The 24,394-nt window shown below is 38.9% G+C and overlaps 1 protein-coding gene across 1 annotated transcript in view; it reads left to right on the top strand.

Moving 5' to 3' along the window:
- The window catches only part of camkmt (calmodulin-lysine N-methyltransferase), a 122,631-nt gene that overhangs the window by 37,183 nt on the left and 61,054 nt on the right, over positions 1 to 24,394 (top strand). The window lies entirely within an intron of this gene.

A 24,394-nucleotide genomic window follows, 5' to 3' on the forward strand; every position in this document is an offset into this window, starting at 1 on the left:
GTTTGCCTAGAGCTTTGAGTTTCTCTGTGTTTATGACGGTAGTATTCTCAAATGAAGCGGTTAAATGCTGATGAAGTGACTTTCAGAGCAGCTCTGGAGATGAATTTGTGCGTTCATATAGTGAGGCGTCAGAGGACGAAAACACTGTGAGCGTCGCACGTGCTTCAGCGTGCGCGCGCCCCCGCGCAAGTGTGTGTGAGGCGGTCATCATTCATTTCAGAGGCACACAGGCATGCAGAATTCATGTTTAAATAGTCTTTTTGCGGTTTAATATTCAGTCACTAGTCTATATCGTGATTTAAAGGTGCCCTAGATTATGTTTTTAAAAGATGTAATATGAGTCTAAGGTGTCCCCTGAATGTGTCTGTGAAGTTTCAGCTCAAAATACCCCATAGATTTTTTTGTATTAATTTTTTTAACTGCCTATTTTGGGGCATCATTATAAACACGCCGATTTTATGCTGCGGCCCTTTAAATCCCGTGCTCTCCGCCCACAGAGCTCGCGCTTGCCTTAAAAAGTGCCTTAACAAAGTTTACACAGCTAATATAACCCTCAAAATGGATCTTTACAAAGTGTTTGTCATGCATGCGGCATGCATGCGTCGGATTATGTGAGTATTGTATACTGTTATATTGTTTACTTCTGATTTTGAATAAGTTTGATAGTGCTCCGTGGCTAACGGGTAATGCTACACTGTTGGAGAGATTTATAAAGAATGAATTTGTGTTTATGAATTATACAGACTGCAAGTGTTTAAAAATGAAAATAGCGACGGCTCTCTTGTCTCCGTGAATACAGTAATAACCGATGGTAACTTTAACCACATTTTAACAGTACATTAGCAACATGCTAATGAAACATTTAGAAAGACAGTTTACAAATATCACTAAAAATATCATGTAATCATGGATCATGTCAGTTATTATTGCTCCATCTGCCATTTTTCGCTATTGTTCTTGCTTGCTTACCTAGTCTGATGATTCAGCTGTGCACAGATCCAGACGTTAATACTGGCTGCCCTTGTCTAATGCCTTTTATAATGTTGGAAACGTGGGCTGGCATATGCAAATATTGGGGGCGTACACCCCGACTGTTACGTAACAGTCGGTGTTATGTTGAGATTCGCCTGTTCTTCGGAGGTCTTTTAAACAAATTAGATTTATATAAAAAGGAGGAAACAATGGAGTTTGAGACTCACTGTATGTCATTTCCATGCACTAAACTCTTGTTATTTAACTATGCCAAGATAAATTCAATTTTTCATTCGAGGGCACCTTTAATTCATTGACCTGCTTTTAATTCATTCATAAAAATTTGACAAATTCCGTGACATTCCGCGTTATATAGTAAATTCCGTTTTTATGACTGGATTCCGCGATTCCGTCCGCGATTCCGTGAACGCGGAAATTATAGGGCCCTAGTGTTGAACTTTTTTTCTCTTGCGTCATTTCACTTTTGGTGTCAAAGTGCCTTGGCATTTGGCAAAAATAGAACTTTTTTGTTATTAAAAAAACAAATAACCAAGTCCAGCCCATGTGAGAAAAAGTAGCCTACAGCAAAAGTAACACAACGCATTACTTTCCATAAAAGTAACTCAATTAGTTATTATTTTAAGGGAGTAACACAATATTGTAACGCATTACTTTTAACAATTAGCACTGTTCCTGTCAAAAAAAAGTCACTTTCATGTACAAAGAGCAATGAATTCAATCACAGCACTCACATATTGTATCCCTGGTCAAAACTCGTCAGGAGATTATAATTCCCTCCTCCTGTGCAATCATCATTGAAAGGTGTTGGGCATAATTTGGGTGGATTAGGAGATTAGCTGCTTATTGTGGGTTTTACACATGGGCCTTGTCTGATGTAACCCCACTGATGAAATGCTTTGTCTCCAGTGACTGCCAGCTATTGTTACACCTTTGTCAGGGTCATTTAGAAAGATGTCAGCAGGGGAGCCTTTTAAATTTGTACAGCATATTTCCAGGTTTCCTCATTGTTACATTATTTCATTAATTTAAGTCTACTAATGCACTGGGATTTGTGCCCCTGCCTCAACCTAGACCAAGTGAATTATTTCATCAGGAGAAATGAATGAGAGAATTTCTTTCCTTTTTTTTAATGAAGGCAAAAAGACTAACCACAATACATACTGGAATAATGGTGTAATGTCTGACACTGTACACAGCACCTGTTCTTAAAACATTAAATCCTACTAAGGGTGATCGATCTTGATTCATCAATCTGACATCAATTTGTTCTAATAATCTACTATTATATTATTAATCTATTACACTATTCCCTACTAACACAGCAGAGCCTTTTTCAGAAACATGGATGCCTTTTGACTTGTAAACCCTGAAAACGTATCTAATTTAAGGTGTCAAGTCAAAGTCAGTTTGTTGTAATTTCTTTGCAGGGCAAATATAGCTCCCTCAAATATAGCTTTGGAGAAACCTTGGTATTCACTAAGGGACATTAAACTATTAGCACATTATGTACAAATTATAAATGTACATATAGGACACATAAACAGACTATAAATACAAACAGCATATCAGTGCAAAAATTACAGTATCATGATAATACCATGTTTTTTCAGATGTTCAAGTGCCTTATCAAATATGAACATGGTAACCATTCTGTACCACAGTGATTTCACTAAGTAGAAGTTAGAGCACAAATCACATGTTGCTGGTGTCTGTAACATTAAAGTGACTGTGTGGCATTATTATATTAAATATTAGCCTACTACCTGTATAATTGTGTCTGGAGTGAGGTAATGAAGTAAAGATGATTAGTGTACATTAAAAGCCACATGAGTTACTGTAGGTGGGCAAGTGGGCACATCATTCATGTACAGTGTGTGAGCAGTGATGTTGGGTTGTTCAGAAAAAAGGACTGTGTTGCCTGACCAGTATTGTTATTTGACGTATTATTCAAAGGTTTGGGGTCATAAAGATTTTTAAAAATGGTTTTAATATAAATCTCTTATGCTCACCAAAGCTGCATTTATTTGGTCGAAAATGCAATAAAAACATTTATAATATTGTGAAATATTATTATAGATCAAATTTTTGATTTTAATGTATTTTAAAATGTAATTTATTCCTGTTATGGCAAAACTGAATTTTCAGCAGCCATAACTCCAGTGTTCAGTGTCACATGATCCTATCTAATATGAAATCATTCTAATAAGCTGATTTGGTGCTCAAAAAATGTCTTTTTATTATCAATGTTGAAAACAGTTGTGCTGCTTCATATTTTTTCTGGAAACTGTTTTTTCTTGATTAACAGAAAGTGTAAAAGAACAGTTTGAAACATTATAAATGTCTTTACTGTGAATTTTGATAAATTTAATGCATCTTTGCTGAATAAAAGTATTAATTTCTTACAAAAAACATCTTACTGATCCCAAACATTTAAAAAAATTATGTATCTCTACAGTAACTCTGACACGTTAGTAACAAAGCTAGAGGTCATGCCTTCAATGTGTGTTAGGTTGTCTTCAAAAATTTCTTTGAAAATGCTAGTGGTTCATAATCTCTGTAATCCTAAGTGACCAATCAGTGATTTCTTCTAATGTCTTGATGAATTATTTGTCATCAGTGATAACCAGTGGTACTGGGTATTAGCCAGGGGACATCAAGATTTGTGAAACACCAATGTACCAAACTAATTTTCAAAAATATTGATTGTTTTCAATTTGGTTTTATATATGCATGTTACAGACGCACACCACTGAAGCTGGCATGTTGGATAGGTCTGACAAACAGCAGATTTTTAAAAGTGTGTTTACAGTATTCAGGAAATCAACCTACTGTGTGAATGGCTTACATCTAGTTTTATCGACAAAATATACTGTGATATGAAAAAGTATTTTGACAAGGAAAAAATGACACGCTTCACATTTAAATTTGGTCTTTTCTAAATTCACCGCCTCAATACGGACATTGACAGTTTCCCACACAATACAACATGAAAAACAGGTTTCCACTTTTCTCTGAATGATTGCTACTCATTCTCATATCTCAGCTTCATTTTCTCACCTGTGCATTAAAAAAACGTAGCCTGCGCCTCAGAAAACAAGTTTACGCTTCCATGAAATGTTTATCTTTACGTCTGAATGTGTTTTGCTGTTTTCTCTCACTGGTGAATATGGTTATCCAGTCGTCAAAAGGACACTTCCTGCCTGTCCTTTGAGCACATCCTGTGTCATACACCCTTATTGTTACACAGACATGTTGACAAGGCCTTCTCTCCCACTCCACAGACGACCTTCCACTGTCTGGCTGTATTTGTCAGCTCAAAGGAGTGTATTGTCTCCGCTTCCAATGCCAGACAATAGACACCATAGGACACAGACCCGCTCACAGACTGATCTTAGCATCTCAACAATGTTTATGTCAGGCAAATACAAATAAGTGATACAAGCCTATGAGAATCAGTGAGAATATACTTCACTGGCACCACTATGAGCACTTTTTCCACTGCCTCTGTTTCATGCACTTCTATTGGCTGAGACAATTTTATGTACTTTGTTCAGTGCCTGATTAGAAATAATAGATTTTATTTTTTAACTGTGATTTAATCACGAAATGTCTAATCATGTATGTTAAATTCCAAATTACTAGGAATACACAGTATATCAGAATCATTTGTCATTCATCTCGTCATATTAGACAAGGTGTTTTAGAGTTTTAGAGTTCTATTTTTCCCTTTTTTTTTCTTTTACATACCTTTAGGATGTACTTAACCTGCTCACTTAAATTTAATCTTTAAAAACACTAGTAATTTAGTAACACTTATAAATTAAAATTTTAGCAAATATACAAAAAAATGTGTTATTTATACGGTACATTTTATTTATTTATACTGTACATTTCACCTATTTTACATTTACTTCCCATTATCTGACGGTCTCTGTAAGTTTTAATCTTTACTAATAACACTACTAATTTATTAACACTGTTAAATGTAATTTTGAGCAAAATTAATATCTATTATATTAACTGTACATTTTATAAATAAATAAATAAATAAATATATATACAGTATCGCTTCTTGTATTGTAATTTCCAACAGAACAAATTTCCCTTTATGTTTTCAGTTTGTTGTCAGTTAGCAAGCTAATAGCGTAGCCTACTAGCTTAGCGTAGGGCTAAGGGGTTAAAAAACTCTTTTGATGTGATTTTGATCAGGCGTTGAGGATCGGGGAGAGGATTCCCGGGGGGGTTGACACTGGCCCCTTAATCCTTCTGGTCTTTATTACATTTATTTAAATGATTAAAATTACAACATTCTTTATACTCTTCTACTCAAAAGACCAATCATTTGTCATGTGATTGAACTTCCTGATATTCAGATCAAAGCGTCCGGGTTGAAGGGCGGCTTGGGTAACATGGGTACCTTGCTCTCAAAGGTAAAAACTTCTCGCTTCCACAATTGAAGAACGATAGTGCTAACATCAGAGATCAAGCCTAGCGTAATACTTCAAAAGGGTTCACAGGGGTGTTAATTTGTGCTCTGCGTGTGTGCGCGAATGTGTTCATATGTGGAGTATGCATGTCCACTGCTATTGCTGCCTGCTGTCAGCCTATTTCAGAGTGTACAATGCAGAGATGAAATGTTTTCAGTCTATTCTATGTGTGAGCATGACCCAGACCGGCCTCGCATCACAACCTCCATCTCCAGCTCTGATTAGGCTGCTTTGACAGCTGCGAACTCCTGCGTTTTTATGGACTCCTATCTTTCTGTAGCTTCCAAACGGCTCTTTTTCTGTACAAAATGAGCAGGGCCAAAGCGAGGGACCCCAACTATTCTGTTGATGCCCTCTGCCAGAGCCCGAGTCGGCCCCTTGGACCCACATCCATTTGAAACAACCGTGCTTCTATTCATTTGGCCATAATTGACCAGTTCTGGTTAGCCTTCCTCATGGTGTGAGAACAAAAAGGGTTACAGTGAGTCAGAGGGGCAAATATATTTTTCTTCCACCATCTTCTGGCCTTTTTGTATGACTAGGCACACGCATACACATGCTCAATGGGGCTTTTTTTTTTTTTAACATTCTCCTATCTGTGCCACACATTTCTAGCATCTGCCTACAGTTTTGCAGTTGAATAGTGTGATTTATCTGTGTGCCCGCTAGAGGCATTGAACGATAATATCCAGGCGAGAATATTGTGTGTGTGTGTATAAAGTTACTCCCTCATTCAGCAGGGCGCCATGTGCTTCGGCAGCCTGGTAGCGTGTCATCGGGTTGCTCGCCATACGCCCTCTCTGTGGTTCTAATGACTCTGTAACTGCAGCGAGAGGTGAGGTGCAATACCCCCAAACTATCTCTTTACCCTCCCGAGGCCCCGTGCCCTCCTGCCCATCTACTCGGATTCTCTCACTCCCTCCCCTCCTTCTTCCCCTGAAACCCACTCCTCTCATTACTGTGTTAATGATGTGTTTACATCCCTGTATGTTATTAAAGGCTAACCTCAGAGCACTAATAATTGGGGCTCCCTTTCACACTTTCTCATCAGCTCTCGTGTTTTTAGGCACACACACACAAATAAATATACCCCTACTGCTCCCACGGGAGGAAACACTATTAGAAAAGATTAATTCTTTGCAGATTTCATGTTTTAAAGTTGAAAATATGCGATTCTGATGCATTGAATGTTGCATATGATGTTGAATTGAATCTTGTTGCAATTAGAAGTGTTACTGATCTCACTATTATTTCTCTCACTAGCATTTCAACACACTGTCAATAAATTATGCTCCATTTAAAGGGATAGTTCACCCAAAAATGAAAATTCTGTCATTAATTACTCGCCCTCATGGCGTTTCACACCTTTAAGACCTTTGTTCATCTTTGGAACGCAAATTAAGATATTTTTGATTAAATCTGAGAGTATCTAATCCACACATAGGCAGCAATGTCATTGCACCTTTTGACGTCAAGAAAAGTAGTTTAAAATAGTCAACGTGACTACAGTGGTTCAACCTTAATGTTATGAAGCAACAAGAATACGTTTTGTGCGCAAAAACAAAACAAAAATGATGACTTTATTCAACAATTTGAACCGTTGTCATACGTAGTGAACTCAGTGCAGGCATCCTTGTTTATGTCCGAATGCTGGCTCATTATTGGCCGAAGCTATATTTGATATATATATATATATATTTTTTTTTTATTTCAACTTTTTATATATTTTTTTAAGATAACGCAAATTATTTTTAATACTTTTTAGTTTTAGTTAACAATAACAACCAAATTGCAAGATAGCTATTATAGGCATTGTTTTGGCAAACACTCTCTCTGACTGTCTCCATTCTTGCATGTAATGTCCACTTTCCATGATCCAGTCAAATCCCACTGGAAAAAACAAACAATTTTTTTTTCCTGCTGAATATCCTGTTTCAATATCCTGGTTATAAATGGCAATTCATGTAGACATCATTGATCATATCCCTCTCGATCAGTCTACTCATAGTCAGTGAGTGTGTCATCTGAGAATAACACTGAGGGCTCTGTGACCTAAGCAAATGGACTCTTTTTACATGCACACACACACACACACACACAGTCACTGGTGTGTTTGAGCTGAGATGCTTTATTTGTTTTTATATCCTCACGATGCTGAGAGCTCTGTGGTTCTGCTTTGTTTACAGGAATCCTTCAAAAGGTTTTTGCAAGAATATTTTTGGATACTATCATGGTTTGTATAGAAGGGGACTAAACAAGCATATAAGTGTGTGTGTGTGTGTGTGTGTGTGTGTGGGTTTGATTCGGTTTTTGTTGATGGACACATCTCACTTGCTCTCCTAAGCCCCTGATGACTGCACCTTAGTGCTATCTCACTCAGTGTATAAAAGCCTTTCAACCATGACTGCTATAAAACCAGCCCAGCACCCAAGAGCAGTTCAACAAGAGGGTGAATGATCAGACTGCTGTCATCTGGGAGACAGAGAGAAATTGAGAGAGAGTGGAGAAACGGTCTCTGAGAGAAAGAGGTTGAGCGGGAAAAACATTGCTCTTAGGGTTTGAGAGAAGCGATATGTTTGTTTTGCATGAAGTGGACACTTTCTTCCACAGGGGTCCCGTTGTAGTACCATTGACTTGTGGGAACTGAAGTTTGGAGATTCCCTGCGATGGCCCAGCTCTTATCGAAGTCATTAACCTTGAGGCTAGATCAGTATTACAACAGCAGAATGGTTTAAATGGATGTGTGGATTGATGCACAGGTGTATAAGAGGCTTGTGGATGGCATCTGGTTGGACTTAGCATGCAGATTTAAACAAGGCAGATGATCTCATAGCCATCTTAGACCGGGATCCATTGGGCTGATCTTCATCAAGGTGCTCGACTTACCTCAAAAAATAGGATTTGTCTGTCCTTAGTGCCAAGCGGAGTTCATTTTGTTGAGTGACCCAGGCAGTAGTGTCTGTGTAGTGAGGCGTTGCTGAGGAGTCTCGTGAAGACACGGCTGCTCTTTGGCCTCTTGAGATTAGGCTTTGAGCTTTGATCAGCTGTCCCTTTAGATCATCTTGCTCACCTGCACACAGACCACCTGAGCTTTGTGTCGTACTGAGGGATCATCCTGTCATCTTTGAAGAAAGCCCTGACCCTCAACTACCTGATAATCTGCTCGTAATTCTTATCAAAGTCTTCATGTGGCCTGGGTAAAGTCACAGAGTACAGTGATGCAAAGTAGAATTATATTTATGTTTGTTTGTTTTTTGTTGATTTTTTTTTTTTATTATTATTATTTATTTATACATTTTTTTAACTCATAATTTTTTTTCTTAATATGTTTTTTTTTTTTTAATGTAAGTAATCTATTTATTTTCTAATCTAGTTTTCCCCTTTTGATATACATTTGGTTGGGGGTACATTTAAATGGCTGTGATCTAGGTTTAAACTGGTTTATGTTTTATTTATTTATTTATTTATTAATTTATTGTTTTCTCAACTAGGGTACCAATTGGGCCCTCAAAAAAAAAAAAAAAAAAACTCTGCATGATGTCCCCGTGAGACAAGATATGACTATATGCGTAAATGTGTATGTGCTTATTTTATTTTAAATCAGAATACTGAGTATGTGTGTGTGTGTGAACAGTGTGTACAGTGATTCTGTTTGAGTGTTTTTTGATTGCTTTTTGTGGGGGGGAAAAAAAAGCGACTGGAGGAGTGTATTTGAGCTGGATAATAGAGGCGATCTCAAGGTCTTGGGCAGCAGGTGTCATGGATTGTGATAGTCAGGCTGTCTTTTAGAGAGCTGTTCTGCGTTTAAAACCACACCAAGCTACACTCTCTCTTCCTGACCCTTCACCTCTACTCCAGCTCCTGACTGACAGACGCAGCACTGTAATGAGAGGAAATCAGGACAAATTAAGCCCAATTAAACATCCATTTATGCCTCTGTCTGCTCTTCTGCCGGGCTGGTGAATATTCAGGCATATCAGAGAGAGGAATAAGGTGATTTAATATCATGGCAGTTGAAATTGTTACTTTTTTCAGTGATGGCGATGAAATAATTTTATGCATATTGTTTGGTCTCAAACACTGGCTTTGGCACTAAAAACGTCTGAACCAGAGTTTTGTACAAGCATGAAGTTGAAGGCTAACCCCTAAATAAATGATTGGTTGGTTGGTTGGTTGGTTGGTTGGTTGGTTGGTTGCGGTTGGTTGGTTGGGCGGTTGGTTGGTTGGGCGGTTGGTTGGGCGGTTGGTTGGGCGGTTGGTTGGTTGGTTGGTTGGTTGGTTGGTTGGGCTTTTGCTTTTGCTTTTGCTTTTGCTTTTGCTTTTGCTTTTGCTTTTGCTTTTGCTTTTGCTTTGATGGGAGCAGTTTGTATAAAACCTGATGGTCATGTTCTCCAGCATGATTTGAGGTGATCCAAAGATCTTGTGCTTCAATGAACAAATATCTGTCTGTGTAGTCACATGATCAATGTCACACATTTACTTATTTCCCTAGTGACCTAGAAATAGTGCAATACCTAAAATGTTTATTATTAATTTTACAACATAACATTTCTTTGTTTTAATTCTTTCAAAGTCCTGAAACATTAATTTTCAAGTTTAAATTGGATTTTGAATCCCTGATATTCAATGTTGTCTCCATCTTTTGAACATATTTTTTTTTCCCTGACATCATCACACTATGATTTCCATGTCCGGCTCTATTTGCCTTGTCTTCAGTGCTGGCCAGTTTAGGCCAAAGGTTGTGTCCCCCTCAGATGTAATAGTCTATAATCACTCCTTATTGTTATTCAGGTGCAGGAAGAATGTCTTATTCAAATGTCAGGGTCTCTCATTCTCTTTCACCCCCTCTCCGCTTTGCTTCCCTCAGCTCTCCTTTCTCACTCACATCAGGTCTTTTGACAGACTATAGGATGGCAGAGCAGACGTTAGGTAAATTACTTTTCATGATAACAGAGCTGAGTTTAATGAAATGCATCGCTGTGTCAGCAGCCCTACTGTTCTGCAGCAGAGGAATCAGCTGTCAATCATTGCTTTCATGGAGAGTGGGCGGCAGAGCACCCTATGTCCCTTTTAATAGTATGTGAGATGAGAATTATTGTGGTGCAATTCATAGTACATTGAAAGCATAGATGCCTGGATTCAGAATGTGTGTCTGTGCATACTTTAAAGCCTAATATTTCCCACAATCCTTTGCACAACAGAAAAGGGGAATTTTATGACCATTCTCTTTTTATTTTTTCATTTTTTTTCTGAAGAAATGTTTTTTAACATGAGAAACCTTGAGTTATAATGACTTTAAAGAGAAAGTTCACCCAAAAATTTAAATTCTGTCATCATTTGCTCACCCTCATGTCATTTCAAACCTGTATGACTTACTTACCTTCTTCTGTGGAACACAAAAGATTTGGAAAAATCTATTTTTGTGTGTGTGTATATATAATATAATATAATATAATATAATATAATATAATATAATATAATATAATATAATATAATATAATATAATATAATATAATATAATATAATATATATATAATATAATATGTGTGTGTATATATCTATATATATATATATATATACAGTATAAATAAAATGTAAGTCACTGGGTTCCAATGTTATTTTGTATGGACAAAAACAGTTGAGAATTTCTTTAAAATGTATTCTTTTTTGCTGTACGGAAGAAAAAGTCTTTCAGGTTTGGAATTACATGAAGGTGAATAAATGCAAATTATACATAAGGGCATCTGGTATCAAGTGTCCACATGTTGTATTACTACACACATTTAAAAGTGTGGACTTTGTCAAGTACATCCTTGTAGAGCCATAGTATAAATATTCTAATTGGTACACAGCCTCTAGATGTGACAGAAGAGGAGTTAACATTGACTGGGTTTACTGTGGTGTGCTAGACTTGTGTGTATGTATTATTTGATGCCCTTTAAGTGAATTCCAACACAGTCTGCACAGACTATATGCAATAAAGATAATGAACAAGTGTTAGTGTAATGATAATGGCTGGATTTCACAGATTATCCGATTACCTGTAGTGATCCTAAAGGGCTTAAAATTGTGATACCATAGAAAGTAATGCTAACAGCCCTCATCATGTGGAGCCAGCTCTGAGACCATTGTAGTTTCATTTTTATAAGTAATGTAATTTCCATAGAGGCCCTGGAGAGACCAGATGGTTCATAGTAGAATGAATGAATTTAATTTGTGTAGACATGACAACTCCCAATGCTAATATGCTTAGAAATGGAATCCTAGATGGACTTTGTCCATACAGAGAAATCAGGAACAGTTAAACCCTACAATATGGCAGATAATTCCAATGAAGAAAGACTTGATTTTTTGACGTCAATGACATCAGTGTCTAGAAGAACCCTCCAGAAGTTGAAGATGAATTACCTCCAAATATGTTTCTTCCCCATGATGATTTAGTCTGCTGTGCAACTTCAATTTGTGGCTCTTTAGTGTTGCAGCATTGGCTCCGCTACATCCCATCTTCTGACAGTGACAGCGAGGGGTGGAGGATGTTCAGCGGGGAAGAAGATGAGGCAGCAGTGATGGAGACAGGGATGTTGTCACATGCAGCAGTGGCTGATAATTGGTCACGTCCTCGCTCCGTCCCCACCGAGGATCTATAAAAATGTAAATGAGTATGAAGTTGCTTGGTGATAGCAAAGGAATCTGAAGCAGCTATGAAAACCATTTAACAGGCTAGTGTAGCGGTCAACGTCTTTGCTGGAACTTGTCTAGAAAGGACAGTTGGCTGGTAAGGGCTGCCCAAACAACGTTCCTCTTGACATCAAGCCTGACATTACCATCAAAGTCTCTCTGAATCATAATTCAAACCAGATATTGATCTTTTGTTGATGCACCAATATCATGTAGCTGTTTGTTGTTTCAAAAACAACACAAAACTGTACAATCAACTTGAAATCACACCTCTCTTACCAGTTTATTCCTCTACAGACTCCCTGTTAATCCGACTCCAGCTCTGTCTGTAATGCCCCATTGGAAAAAAAGGCTCACCCTTTTCCTGGCCTAAAACCCAGACTGGAAACCCAGCTATTTCCACTCATGCAGTCAATATTCTCCTCCCTTTATGCCTCTCCCTATACCTAAGGCACAATAGCCTGTAATAACAGCAACGTCTTTAACAGTGGTGGAGATACGCCGGCATGTCGACAGCAAGAAAAGGCCTCAATCAGTATCCATAGAGCACCTCCAATTGTGTGATCTATGGGGCAGCGGAAAAGGTAATTTGAGCAAAAGAAAATGACACCAGCACAAAAAAAACATGGTGATTTACGCAAAGTCAAATCACACCGTTCCATCGACACCTGGCTGTGTTATTATCTCAGGAGTTGGACCGCCGGGTTCCTCCGCTGGGTATCATGGGGAGGAGAGAGAAAAGCGAGGCAAAACATTTGTACACAAATGATAGAAAAAAAAAAAAGCGAAGATGCTAAACAAAAAGCTTTCTCTCCTCATCCGTGGCTATCAATTCTCCCTCCCCTGGTTCTGAAAGCATTGCTCCTGGCTCGATTGTTCAGGCATTGTTCCCGCAAGGGCAGGCGGAGTCAGAGAAGAGGGTATCAGAAGAAAAGGGACAATTTGTTGTTGTTTGTTGATATCTAGACCACTATAGCTTGATTGCCTAGCATTAAACCAGCAATAACAGCCCCAATCATCACACTTACACCGCAAGATGCAGAACAACTGAATTGGATCAAACTTGTCTCTCCAGTTGGCCCACGCTCCTTCGCTCTATTTCGCTCTCTCTCCTCCATGAAATGCTTATTAGCCCGTATCGATCCGACTTGGTCAATTGTCAGCTCCTCTCATCCACGGAGTATTGACGGCATAATCAGTGGATAGAGGCGGTAGACAGATGAAATATGATGTCGGTGGGTAAATTATTGGCTGCTTGCCTGTTGACCTGGGCTGGGGGACTCACACCTCCTCAAAGCACACATGCACAAAAGCCCGCATTCTCCACCAACTTATTTACACCCACATGCTACTTTGCAGTCATATAGCTTCTCACCCTCGAAATAGACACAAAGTGATTGATGGAAAATGAGCTTTTGGAAGCATGATCATTGTTCATTTAGCATCCTGAGTATTATTAGTTTCAATGCATTTGAATAAGGAAGAGGAAGCATTTACATTTTATGCATGTACTTGCGCTTGTCATTGACTGTGAATTTAATGGTGCTTATTTTTCTCTCCCAGCTCAAGAGTCAAGTATCCATGCATCTCCTCCTGCAGGGAAATGAGAAGGGAGACTATTGTGTGCACATGCTGTTTTCATGTATGGAGTGCTCCACAGATGCGTCTCTGCTGCAAGGCCAGCCTTGAGCTTTCTATGGCCTCTAGTTGAATCGTACCCTCCTCCTAGTGATACACAACACTCCAGTCCTCAAAAAGAAAAACATCTAATCAAAAAACATCTTCCATATGAGAATAGTTAAGGACTGACTGATATACAGTGGGTATGGGAAGTATTCAGACCCCCTTAAATTTTTCACTCTTTGTTATATTGCAGCCATTTGCTAAAATCATTTAATTTTTTTCCTCACTAATGTACACACAGCTCCCCATATTGACAGAAAAACACAGAATTGTTGACATTTTTGCAGATTTATTAAAAAAGAAAAACTGAAATATCACATGGTCCTAAGTATTCAGACCCTTTACTGTGACACTCATATATTTAACTCAGGTGCTGTCCATTTCTTCTGATCAGCTGTGTTTGATTATACTAATTGGACTTGATTAGGAAAGCCATACACCTGTCTATATAAGACCTTACAGCTCACAGTGCATGTCAGAGCAAATGAGAATCATGAGGTCAAAGGAACTGCCTGAAGAGCTCAGAGACAGAATTGTGGCAAGGCACAGATCTGGCCAAGGTTACAAAAAATTTCTGCTGCACTTAAGGTTCCTAAGAGCACAGTGGCCTCCATAATCCTTAAATGAAAGACGTTTGGGATGACCAGAACCCTTCCTAGAGCTGGCCGTCCGGCCAAACTGAGCTATCGGGGGAGAAGAGCCTTGGTGAGAGAGGTAAAGAAGAACCCAAAGATCACTGTGGCTGAGCTCCACAGATGCAGTCGGGAGATGGGAGAAAGCTGTAGAAAGTCAACCATCACTGCAGCCCTCCAACAGTCGGGGCTTAATGGCAGAGTGGCCCGACGGAAGCCTCTCCTCAGTGCAAGACACATGAAAGCCCACCTGAAGGACTCCAAGATGGTGAGAAATAAGATTCTCTGGTCTGATGAGACCAAGATAGAACTTTTTAGCCTTAATTCTAAGCGGTATGTGTGGAGAAAACCAGGCACTGCTCATCACCTGTCCAATACAGTCCCAACAGTGAAGCATGGTGGTGGCAGCATCATGCTATGGGTGTGTTTTTCAGCTGCAGGAACAGGACGACTGGTTGCAATCGAGGGAAAGATGAATGCGGCCAAGTACAGGGATATCCTGGACGAAAACCTTCTCCAGAGTGCTCAGGACCTCAGACTGGGCCGAAGGTTTACCTTCCAACAAGACAATGGCCCTAAGCACACAGATAAAATAATGAAGGAGTGGCTTCACAACAACTCCGTGACTGTTCTTGAATGGCCAATTGAGCATCTCTGGAGAGACCTAAAAATGGCTGTCCACCAACGTTTACCATCCAACCTGATAGAACTGGAGAGGATCTGCAAGGAGGAATGGCAGCTCAAAAGACTCATGGCTGTATTAGATCAAAAGGGTGCTTCTACTAAATACTGAGCAAAGGGTCTGAATACTTAGGACCATGTGATATTTTAGTTTTTCTTTTTTAATAAATCTGCAAAAATGTCAACAATTCTGTGTTTTTCTGTCAATATGGGGTGCTGTGTGTACATTAATGAGGAAAAAAATGAACTTAAAGATTTTAGCAAATGGCTGCAATATAACAAAGAGTGAAAAATTTAAGGGGGTCTGAATACTTTCCGTACCCACTGTACATCAGGAATATGGGTCGTAAGGTGTGAGATGTGTTTATAGTAAGGAGGTGGTTCTGTTAATTGTTATTTCACGTGCTACTGAATCTACATACAGAGAAACATACTGCGCAACGAGTGTAGTCTGATTATAAAATTAATGACAGATTATGTTTTGTCAGGAGTATCTTATAAAATTAACTAATGAAAAATACTAAACAAACATAAAATATATGTATATGTAACATATTATTTTATTTAACACGTAAACTGTCAGTCAAACATTTGGGGTTTTGGAAAATCATACTAACCAAGGCTGTATTTTATCAAAAGGTAACATTGTGAAATATTCATAAAATTTAAAATAACTATTTTCTATTTTAATATAAAATTTGATTTATTCCTGTGATGGCAAAGCTGGATTTTCAGCATCACTACTCCAGTCTTCAGTGTCACATGATCCTACAGAAATCTTTCTAATGTGCTGATTTTGGTGCTCAAGAAACATTACTTCTTCTTATTATTATTATAAATGATAATTATTTAACACCATAAACTCTGTTATAAATCCACATAATTTGATTGGGCCTTATATCTCAGTGGATACTTGTGAAGATTTTTTTTTTAAACATGGAAATAGACTTAAACTGGTTTAAGTCTATTAGACTAATAGAAGTTGTTCTGTTACCTTAGGTGAATTCACTTCATCTTTGGCCCCTCTAACATGTGGGATTCCACAGGGATCCATTTTGGGACTCATTTTGTTTTCATTATATATGCTTCCAATTGGGTCTATTTTTACAAAACACAGAGTATCATTTCACTGTTACACTGACGATACTCAAATATATGTGCCAGTAAAGAAGGAAAGTAACTCTCATAAGCCTCTTATTGCATGTTTGAAGGACTTGAAAACATGGTTGGCTGTGAATTTCTTGCATCTGAATGAATGTTAAAGAGACTATTGTGTTTGCACCCCCTAATGAATCTGGGTCCCCTAATGTTGATTTAGGCCTTTTATCTATTTATAGTAAATCCATGGTAAAACATTTAGACATTTAAACATTCAAAAAACACACCTTCTGCAAGAATTGTTTTAAATGTATTTATTTTTGAATTTATCTATTCATTTGTGCATGGCTACATTTTAATGGTCTGTTCCTGCCACTGTTTCCTATGTGGGAGGAAGTGTATTCAAGTGTTTTGATTTCCCACAAGATCTGCTTGCCACAGCACTGACATGCCTTTTTGATTCATATAGCTGAAGTCTGTCCTGTGCTCTCCAGTTGGTGTCTGATGCCCTGCTCCCCCACTGAGCGCCCAGCTCTGGAGACTTCATTGTAGGGAGAGGAGCAGCTGGCAGGGCCTCGGTCTTGCTGAAGGCCAGTGCTCGCATTGTTGTCTGCTGATTAACTTTTTATCAGGCACTTAGATGGGCATCTGTTTCAGGAGTTTTTCTCTGTATACAGTTGAACTGCCACAACATGATCAGTGCCAGGTGGAGTCATGTGTTCATGTGTCTTTGTGATCAGTGTCAAAGGAAATTATGGCATGCATTCCCTGATTGAGGCACTGCACTGTGCCTTGCATGTCTGTCTTTATAACTTGTTTGCATGATGTTTGGTAGTTGATTGAGTAGAAATGAACCTGACTTCCATCGCTGGAAGGATGTTTGCTCAGCTTGATTCCACTGAGTTATCCATCTGGTGAGATTTAAGGCATTGAACGGATAGTCCACCCAAAATTTAAAATTCAGCTGTCATTTACTCATCCCAGTGTTGTAGGCAAGACCAGCTCATTCGTGTCCAGGTCATGACTGAGACCAAAAGTGGGTTTGAGTTTGGATCGAATATGTGGCAAGGCAGAGACTGTCTTCTGGTCTCAGTCTTGACTCTAACTAAAATGAGACTCACCCATCCAAAGTCAGTGGGGTCCAGTGTTTTGCAATGGGGAAGACGTGAGCATCAGTCATTAGAGTGTTGCATTTGAATGCGTTTAATGCATTATTTTTTACCACATATAACATCAATTATTATTTCTAATTGCAATACCCCTCAGAAGTCACTCAGAAAGAGCATAAATGTGATCTTTGCATTACCACCGTTGTAGCAGGTCTACATCTCACTCTATCCTACTTGTTACCAACATCATATCTGTCACCTTGAAAAATAAGAGGTGCATATAGTGGCATAACTGTGAGCTCAGCAAGGCTGAAGTGGAGGCTTTGAAATGATACTAATTCAGTGTGAAATTGTGCAGTTGATTCAAGGATATAAACTCGAAGAAACTATAGCCAGTGGTCTGACAGTGGGTGAAAGCAGGTGAAACTAACACTTGTTCAGAGTTTATTGAGATTGTGAGTGTGTGTGTGTTGGTCACATCTGAGAGTTTGCTTATTTCCCATATCACTTGAAAAGTGAAGACATAAAGGAATAGCTATATAAAATGGTGAGCGTGATTGAGGAAGATGGCATGATTGAGACAGATGCTTATGGATCGCTCTTCACTTCTTTTGTCCTCAATGCCAGACTTGTTTGTTTACTCTGATTTGGAAGTTTATTCAATATGAGTTTTGCAGAAAACTTTGAAAACTACTATACAACATCCTATCAGATATCCTATCAGGATGTAGATCTTGAAGGATCGAATTGTTTCATAAAGATGGGAAAGTAATAAAGCAATTACTGCACCTCTAGTCAAATGGAATGGCAAAAATTATGAGTGTTGGCGAAAAAAAAAAAAAAGATTTCCCAAACACTCTTCTATAGAGCTGTTCAAGTCATAATTTTTGGCTTTTTTTCTTTTCCATAATACATTTTTATCATAGGGTTTGTGTCTGTGGTAAACATTATTTGAAAATACTTGCAACTTAAATTACACACAGTCATACCTTCAATTTGAATTTTGAGGTGACCTTTAAATCTGAAGTTGCTAACAAGTTGTTATTGCAAAGTTGGTGCGATTCGTAAAGCATGTAAGCTCACATATTTCTGGCGATTGAAGTCCTTAAAAACGTGGGTTCAAAATTCACGTCTGAGGTATGTATAATTTGTTAAAGATGCTTTGACATTCTATAAGTACTCATAATTTTGGCTATGGCTAACTGGCTAATAGCTACAAATAGCTAACATAGTTGTCTATACACATTAAAATTGAAAGGAGAAACTATTTAAACCCAAAAAATTACATACTTCACCTTCCGGTTGGTGGTTTGTCTAAAGGTGCGGTCACATTTACATTTGTTTGGCGAATTTTCACGGGTGAAATCCAGTCATTTCAGTAGGAATCCACTGGAATTTTGCGCGAAGACGAAAGTATTTCCCCACGCATATTTCGCAGCGAGTCTAGTTTGATCACCCAGATTCTTGTTTGTCAACACGGCGAAAATTTCGCTAATGTGACCGCAACACAACAAATGTATGTTCACAGTGAAATGCCTTCTCACATATACTAGAGACAGACATAAACACTTGTGTCTGTTGACCAGCAACACCTCAGCCTCTGCCCAGAGGATCCTCGTGAAGCAGTGAACTTGCTTTCTTTCCTTTATTTCTTTTTCCCGAAGACAAGTTAAATTAGCAGTCTGGCAGCGATGCCCCACCGTCTGCTGACTTTCCTGTGTTGCCACAGCGCACAGTGACTGTCAGTGAGAGCCTGACGGCTTAATAGTCTCTCCTGAGTGGATTTGGGCACTTTGCCTGCCTCTGTTTACATGCGCATGTCAGCCCTAAAATATTCAGATGGAGATGTGAAATATTCATATGAGGTCCCCACCAGGCCTGGCAGGATCCCCGCCACCCCTCCACACACACACCTCCCATGTGCTGTCAGTCAGTACAGACCCAGGAGGACGCCGGTGCGAGTATTGTCTCTTTAAAAATGGAGGAACGGAATGTGACTGCGACAGAGCGAAAAGATTTTAGCTGAAATTGGTATTTATCTAATGACTTAACGTTACAATAGTCCTGAAGAGAAAAGTGCACCACTAAATGTATCGACTGCTAAGTAGGCGAATAAACACCAGCAAATCTGCTTCCCTGTTTTTTTCTTATTTCTATTTATTTATAATCAATCCCTGTTCACGCTGGGGTTTTTTGCACATCACGTACATCAGGATTGTCTTTCAAAGCAGGCCAGTACAAATAGCTTCTGTTAGTATATACTACATATGGGTTCATTTAGTGTGCACTAGAGCAGAGGAGTGACTAACGTTCTGTTTGAGCGAACGAAAGACAGTGAAAGGGGAGAAGTGGGTACATTAGAGAAAGAAAGAAGAGAGTGTGACATTGGGAATTGTTGGCAGCCCCGGTTTCATTGGCGCTTTCTTTGAATGGCTGCCATATGTCCTTGCTTATCTTGACATTCTAATCTCCATTCTGGACCGAAGATGGTGGGGGATTTAGTCTGCTCTTTGGAATGAATGCAAACAGTGGAATGGCTGGGCCCACCGCAGCCTTCACCTCGTTTCAATCATGCTGTTAAAATGACTACGTGATACGGTTTGCGCTGCGGCCCACTCTCATTCTCAGTCTCTCTATTTTGTTCCCTATCTCTCCCCTGCATCCTTTTTTTTTACTGTCACTTGCAATGCCTCTGTTTATCTCTCAGCTCCTTTCCTTTTGTGTGATATCAAACCCACAGAATAGCACATGCCACTGCATTATATTCCAGTATGGCGTTTTCATTTTCAACCGTGCATCCTGTCAATATGACTTTTTTGTGTGGGTGCATATGAGGTTGTTTGTTTTTTCCTTAGCGTTTGTGTGTTGAAATGGCGAGAGAGATGTAGAAGGACCACTTCGAATAGTATGTGTATATGGATTGGAGAGAGAGCGCAAAAATGTGTGTGTGTAAAAGGGTTGTGGAAAGTGGCTGGCTGAGAAGGCTGTTCTATATATAAATGCCTTGCTAGTTCATAAGTGACGTTAATGATAGAGCCAGGCAGACAATGGCAAGCTGTCAGGGTCAGTAATTGAGTGGGAGGGATGAGCTCTCTTCATTTTAGTCCATCGGTGTCACGGCGACAAGAGCACCACGGCAACTCGTCACCCAGAGATACCAGCCCGCCCGAACAATAGCTCCTGTCCGTCACAGCGCATGGCCGTCTAGTGCTGGCAGGGTTAGTGAGATGATGCTCTTGCCGGAGAAGAGAGAGCACTCATTACTGCGGTACTTCTCCGCATTGTGACGCACACACACACACATCTATATACAACAGATCAGTGTCGTCCACAGTAAGGAGCGCTCTGTTAGGACTGTTGCGAAATAATAAGAGGCTAAATAGGTAAAAATTTGATTTGAGCAATGAAAAATCTCATCTAATAAACTTAAAGCCTTAGTTCTCCGTAGTCTCATATCGTTCCAAGCCTGTATAACTTACTTTCTTCTGAGAAACACAAAAGAAAAAATTTCGAAGAATGTTTCTGTAGAACTGTTTTTGTAATGCAAATTAAAGAACAGCTTTGAATAAATAAATGTAGATAAACTATCGACTTCCCTAATCCAAAGTTATTACTACTTTTAGCACTGATGTTTTGTCCTATAGGATTCAAATCTGTTTTGGGGTTACCGCACAGAGTTCAGGCCTTCCACCAATCCAACCTGCCACTTATGTGAAGCCATTGTTTGTGCCTGTGCCGTGAAAGGCTGTTTTACTTGGCAAGAACATGGCCCTATTACTTAGCCTAATTAAAGCAAGGTACATAATTATGCTTAATTACACACCGACAGGAGTCCCCCCAACCTTTTTTTTTTTTTTTTTTTATTTCCAGTGTGTGCTTTGTATCATTGCATATCAAATAGGTTTACAGTCTTTGGAGATTATGTGTGTATATTTACTGTTTAAGTGTACAGATATAGATGTGTATGTTTGTATGTATGTATAGATTAGTGGGAGGCATGGAGGAAGATCAAAACAAGTCTACGAGTCTTTAAATTACATTCCAACCAGCTGGGTCTTCATCAAGAGATGGCAGAAAGTCATGTGGAAAAAAGAGAGATGGAGGGATGCTTGTGGGAAACATTCTAAGAATGAAATATTTAAACAAATCAGCATCTCCAATTAGACTGTGTGTATCTCCTGCTCACTCTGATTAATATCTCATCTGCAGAGGGATTTTATCCACCCCTTGAAAGGGAATGAAGAGCTGTCTTTTTTTTGTTGAATGCTTTTTTTAGTCTTCAGTGGCTTAGTTTGGGTGTAGCTTGATCATTTTTAGACATTTAAGCTGTCAAAATGTGTTACGTTTACCCCAGATTGCTTGAGTTCATAGAACATAATTTTTTTCTTGTACTTCAACATGAGGGCTCTATTCCAAAATTTAGTGAGCTACCTTCCTAGATGGCATATTTTATGCTGCCTTCTAAGGTATTTCATTTTGGCTGAAATTTGTATTGCATTGTATGTATCCTTCAGGGAGAAGGCAGTCCCAGAATGCATTGTGATGAGCTCTGTGAATAGACCTTATGTAGCCCCGCCCCTTTTCAGCGTTGCGCTCGTTGTCTTTTGACTACTGGCTTGTATTTCCACAGCGATCTTATGTATTTATGAATGAACTGCTCATTTTAAAATTCTCCCGTTCTAATGCTCCCGTCTCCCGCGCATGTTTCTCTGGAAAATAAGGTCTATAGAGTGCTTCAGTGATGATGAATTTTTGTCGGCCAACACAGAAGTTGGCATCACCATGTTTGATTTAACAAAAACCCAATAGGATATTTTCATTAACTTTACATGTTTTATCATAATAATCTCCACAAGTGAACACAACTTTTATCAATTTTGAAGACTAAATACAACAGCTAAACATAGGCTTTAAATGAATTATATCATGGTCACATGACTTCAACATCACCACCATTAAGCTTCTGACAACTCTTTCGGTCTTTCTTAAAAAAACAAAACAAAACATTTTCCCTGAACTTTAAGTTAGAGTACTTTGCAAGAGCACAATTATAAACACAATGAGGCTGTAAAAGCGGACTAGTTAGACGAGTATATGAGAAAATCCCGAGCTTCCCACTGGTATGGTGGCGTTCAACTCATAAAAATCTTTCCGACATGACTTGAACGCACCCATCGCAAAATAAACCCGTTGACTTAAGGATGACCGGAAGTGTTAAAATGCTAACTAGTTTCCAGTTATTGGTCTACAAAAATATGTCATCCCTGCAGTAGTCTTTAAATTCATATATAAATATAAATATATTTCATTCACTGCTGAATGCGATCAATAAAAACTCTTAAATCACGTCATTAATAATAAATATTTTAATTACATTATTTTAATTACAGCATTATTTTGATAACTTAGCAACATGCTTGATTAAACTAGTAAAAATCAGTAGCGATTTCTGACTCACAGTATTTGTTGCCTTTGTAGAGCATTTTAGTTAGTGTGCAGGCATTGAACTATTGTACCCATTATTTGTATGCTATGCATTTTTATTCGAATTACAGTATCTTGTTATCTTAACAACATGCTAACATTAAACTACTGAAATCAATAGCAGTTTGTGTGTATTTGCTGCCTATGTAGAGCATTTTACTTAGCATGCATCTTAGTGGCCGTTGACACAGAACACATTTTTCCATTACACTTTGCTGCTTTTCCATTGGTTTTCTATATAAACATGCGTTTGACTGACATGTTTGACTGTTGCGCTTATGTCTTGCGTCTTTTGCAGTGTCTTTTACATAACAATTCTCTCTCGAGTTCTGCCCTGCGTCTCGCTTTTTTAAACGCAAAATGTATTCTCTGTTAATGGCCTCTTTGAAGGTCATTGCCTATGTAGACAGCAGACTGTAAAGCAGCTCACTTGGTCACATACTCACTAGAGCTATGATGTTCAAGGTCGCATTGTGTCAGTAACTGACCAATGTCTTTACTCTTGTCAATGTCTTTTTTCTCTAAGTTAAACTTGACTGTACCTTAATGCGGTAAGTCTGTGCCCTGTAGTGCTGGGGGTAAACTGGGACACTTGCCTCCCCCATCCTTCTCATCCTTGGCCTCTGGAGGTGTCTTAACAAGGAGCTTCATTGGAGTAATAAGGATCTCTGGGCTGTCCCTCACCAGGAGGCATATCACAGGTCATCTCTTCTATTTTAGTTTGTGGCTAGCAGCGAAGGCCGTCTCATAACAGTACTCCTCAACAGGCCTCAGTCCCTTAAATTGTTTTAATGACCAAGTAGGATATTCACCTATTAAAAAAATTAACACAAGAGATGTTTGCTTTCGAGGGTTTTCTCATGTGGGTACTATACCTATAAAGAGTGACCATCGGGTGCCTGTATATTCATGCTCCAATGACCACATCCCTCCTGAAAAAACTTTTAGCTGGTCTATGACCAGAACCTGTCTGAAACCAGCCAACAGACCTGCCTGACCAGACTGGGAGATCGGCTACGACCAGCAAACCAGCTTAGTCTTTCTTTCTTTCTTTCTTTCTTTCTTTCTTTCTTTCTTTCTTTCTTTCTTTCTTTCTTTCTTTCTTTCTTTCTTTCTTTCTTTCTTTCTTTCTTTCTTTCTTTCTTTCTTTCTTTCTTTCTTTCTTTCTTTCTTTCTTTCTTTCTTTCTTTCTTAAATTGCAGTGCTGTACTCACACAAGCCTATTATTCCTCACAGTGACTCTGGTTTGCTAGGATACAATAGTTTTCTGCTCTGAGAGGTGGGGTGCTAACAATACATTCCTGACCAGATAGGCTCTTCAATTGTACTCTGGTATGTTGGGAGATTAGTCCTTTTGCTGTGGAGAGTAGCAGCTTGACTTTCAGTGGAAAAAGGTTAAAGTTCACAATTTCTTCATGTGTGTGTCTCTTTTCACATCTTGGTGTGTCCTGCCATGGTGTTGGTGAAAATGACTTGGTATGTGGACAACACGTCGGCCCATGCAGTGCTGCTGTTAGCCTGCTGAAATAGCTCATCCACAGCAGCAGGG

Source organism: Megalobrama amblycephala, linkage group LG10, assembly GCF_018812025.1.
Source record: "Megalobrama amblycephala isolate DHTTF-2021 linkage group LG10, ASM1881202v1, whole genome shotgun sequence".
Classification (NCBI taxonomy): Eukaryota; Metazoa; Chordata; class Actinopteri; order Cypriniformes; family Xenocyprididae; genus Megalobrama; species Megalobrama amblycephala.